This window comes from Macrobrachium rosenbergii, chromosome 40 (assembly GCF_040412425.1).
Source record: "Macrobrachium rosenbergii isolate ZJJX-2024 chromosome 40, ASM4041242v1, whole genome shotgun sequence".
Taxonomy (NCBI): Eukaryota; Metazoa; Arthropoda; class Malacostraca; order Decapoda; family Palaemonidae; genus Macrobrachium; species Macrobrachium rosenbergii.
In genome coordinates this window covers 24,625,166-24,629,306 of record NC_089780.1, presented here as the reverse complement: position 1 = coordinate 24,629,306, position 4,141 = coordinate 24,625,166, and positions in this window count along the sequence as shown.

Sequence of the window (4,141 nt, the reverse complement as noted above, 5' to 3'; positions counted from 1 at the left end):
AAGCAGACAAGGCAGGGCCTTTGTCCTTCTAACGAGCCGAGTCTTCTGAAAAGGTGAAACTCTCCCCGTCGTGGGAAAAATATCTTTTTCCTTATTTAGGAGAAGCTACCTGGACTGGAGCTTTGAATGGTTGGACGTAATTATTGTATATACGAAACTTTTTTTTAACATAAGGGTTTTATTAAGTCAAACTTAAGTAGGTGGGACACAATGTACCCATTATGTGTGTGTGTGTGTGTGTGTGTGTGTATCACTCGGACTGAAGTAAAACACTTTACTTACTTTGAAAGTGAAAGAAAACGGAGCAGAATAGAGATCTAGTATAAATATATATATATATATGTATATATATATATATATATATATATATATATATATATATATATATATATATATATATATATATATATATATATATATAATTTTCGTAACACAGTCATGAATTGTTTTAAAGGCCTGGATAGTTACCCCTCTTCGAATTGGAAAACATAGAAAACGGGGTAGATGAGCCATCGGGATATCAAACCTTAGCCTTCTATTCTGTAGAAAAGTGAAGGCGCAGCGAATTAGATTTTAGGAAAAATACGAAAATGTTATTAAAAAAGAATCTATGATGATTAGTTTTACGTTCATAATTCATTTATAAGTCATATAACACTTGATATAAGCCCTGATTTCATAAGTCACCGCTCCCGAGAAATGAATGTTGAAAAACGATAGCTTTCTCTTCTGTAGAAAAGTAAAGGCTAAGTCAATTAAACTTTATGGAATACGGGAGAATATTAATGAAAAAAGAATCGGTGAAGATTATTTTCACATTCATAACCCATCCAGGAACGACAGACTAATTGATATAAGCCCCTGACTTCATAACAAGCTTAGAAAAGGTAGAAGTTCCCGCGTCTTCCGTCACAAAAGGTTAAACCTTGAAGTTTTCCGTAGCGTGAAGTATAGGCGCCTTGTCAAATCTCCCTTGAAATTAGTGGCGTTGGATCGTTGTGAATGGAGGCATAAGGCCGTGAATAGGAAGAAGAAGAAGAAGAAGAAGAAGAAGAAGAAGAAGAAGAAGAAGAAGAAGAAGAAGAAGAAGAAGAAAGGCAGTAGGAAGGGGTGGGGAGGGAGATATAATGAGAGAGGGTCGACCTTGACTAAATTAAAAAGTAGACGGAATCTAATTATGTCGTAGATGGTTGGTGATCTCTGGCATTTAATTAGGAGACAGAGAGAGAGAGACTCTTTATCATTTAATTAATAGAACGTATTTAGTAAAAAGGGGGAGACTGGGAGACATGAAGAATTTTTCTTGTCGTATATGTTAGACAGAAGAATATTTACGAGACAAGAGATAGAGCAAAGGAGAGATGAACAAGAATAGTGATAAAAGAGGAGAAAAACAAGTAAGGATGCTTTAGATTTTACTGCCGTTTAAAAGATATCGTGTAGGTATTAATTCAGTCAACTGAGAATAGGAAATAAAAATATAGCACAAAAATCGCGAGAAAAAATGTATATATAGCCATCTAGAACAACTTTTACGAGAAACATTACTAAATCTAAAGATAATTTTTCACAGAATTCACAGACTTTTACGAGAAACATTACTAAGTCTAGATACAATAAACCACGGAACTCACAGAATTCACAGACTTTTACGAGAAACAATACTAAGTCTAGAGACAATTAACCACAGAATTCACAGACTTTTACGAGAAACATTACTAAGTCTAAAGACGATTATTCACAGAATTCACAGACGTTGAGAGAAACATTACTAAGCCTAGAAACAATTTTTCACAGAGCTCACAGAATTCACAGACTTTTAAGAGAAACATTGCTAAATCTAGAGACAATAATTCACAGACAAGACTTTTAACCAAGTCTAAAGACGATTATTCTCAAACTTTTGCGCGAAATTACAGACTCTTCACAGACTTTTGAGAGAAACATTACTAAATCTAAAAACGGTTATTCACAAAGGCAACGCCTCAGTAAGTGAAGATCCACCTTCAGTTTCAGTCAATCAACTGACTTCGACTTCCAACTGTTGCAACGTTCATTTATGCATATCCCAACGTCTCTTCATTTACTACCACGTCTGTGGCAGCAGGACCCAAGCATTTTGGGGGAGGGAGGGTGTACTACCTTCCCGGGTCCCGGCAGTCTTGGGGGGGCGTCCATGACAGCAGCTTATTTATCATAACTTTTCTTTTTTAGAGAATAAACAAAATCAAAGGATGAAGGATGTTCAAGGGACCCATGCTCCCCTAATAATACTATTATTATTATTATTATTATTATTATTATTATTATTATTATTATTATTATTATTATTATTATTATTATTATTATTATTATTTTTTTTTTTTTTTAATAACTGATGATCAACTACATTTTTGGTACTTCCACTTACTCTTGCATTAAATTCATACAAACTAATTGAGTTTATTCCTAATATTTTATTTAAGCCTGTAGTTGAACAGTTTTGAATTGCGTGAGGCCTGGGATGGAGGTGATGGTGTAAGGCTCCCGGGGGTACAGAAAGAGTCCAGGAGGGGCCCAGTTTTTATGCAAGTACCGGGGCCTGAGAGGGTGATGCTTAGGCCCTGTGTGGCAGAGCTGTGTTTGTGTGTGTATGTGCATGCGTGTGTGTGTATTTGTTTGTTTGTTTGTTTCGTGTGTGCGTACAAACACGACTCTGTTTTGGGCTGTAGGGCGTTCTAAGTGTTTTTCTTCCTCCATGACGGCTAGGTTTAATGTGTTTTAAACTTGGTCCCTTACTAAATAGCAAAGATATCAGCCTGAAAATTTGTCCTTATTTTCTCTTATATAAACCTTCTATCTTTACCTTTTTTCTGTCTCCAGTAAAAATTACAATTATTGTTTCCTGGCTGAAAATGATAATACTACTACTCTAAATTTATACAAAAATAATTTGTAGGCGGCAGTTAATTCAATTTTAAGAGATCAATTAACGTAAACATTTCAAGAATTAAGTAAGATTATTTTTTATTAAGTGCAGGTGAATATTGGAGTAAATACCAATTATAAGTGCATAATTTCTCACTAAATATTTCAAGAATGAAGTAACTAATTTTGTTAAGTGTAGAAGCATTTTTGCTTAAAAACGATTAATGAAGATATTATTTCTCACCAATAACCCATTTCCTTTACCATAAAGAAAGAAAGAAAGAATTAGAGTTGTTTCACATAAACACAAGAGAACTTTCAAGTCCAGACTCACATTTAACTCCAAAATGGCAGATGAATAAGCTTCTAAGATGCAAGTTGCTTCAAACATACAAGAACTGCCAACGCTAAATTCTTGATTTAACTCCAAAATGGCAGCTGAACGAACCCATAAATGTAAAACTCCTAGGATCTAAGTTGCTTCACAGTCCTAAACAAAAGACTGATCACCCACTTATCGAATTTCCCACTCAAACCATACGTTAACTCTGCTCCGTGGCCTCACGTACTTCCTAAATGCTAAAGGACTTTCTGTCTTCTTCCGAATTATCTAGCCAGCACTTTTTAAGGACCTCTTCTTCCTGTCAGGGTTTCTGGACAAGGCGTCCTTATCACAGAGGAAAAACTGAACATGAGACAAAAGGTTTTTTCTCATGTTTCAAAACACAATGTCAGTTTGTGGGGGTTTTTTATTGTGGATGAAAGTTGTTTGCATTCAGGGCACTTGAAGCTATTATTTTTGTGTGTGTTTTTTTTTTTTATTGTGGACAAAAACTGTTAATACTTAAAACACTAAATAGTGGAAATACGACTGAAAAAGCCCCAGTATTTTATATTCGGTTAAATGGCTCTTCTCTAAAATAACCCTTTTTCTTTAAATTAATAGTTTTCCTTGAAAATAATATTTGGCATAAACTTACCCCTTTCTGTTCTTTCCATTTGATGAAAATTCCTCTAATATTTCATATAAAAGACACCGAATCCATATCAAATCTTCCAAAATCTTTTGCATTTGATTTACACTTCACTGCCACAAAGGAGAAACGCCTCAACGAATCCCTCCCTAGAGGTCTATTTTTATCTCCTTAGAATCTTGTCTTTTATTCCAAAGCCTTCGCAGAGCTCCCAATACTAACCATGCTTCATTTTTTTTAGTTTTCTTTTATTATTTTTA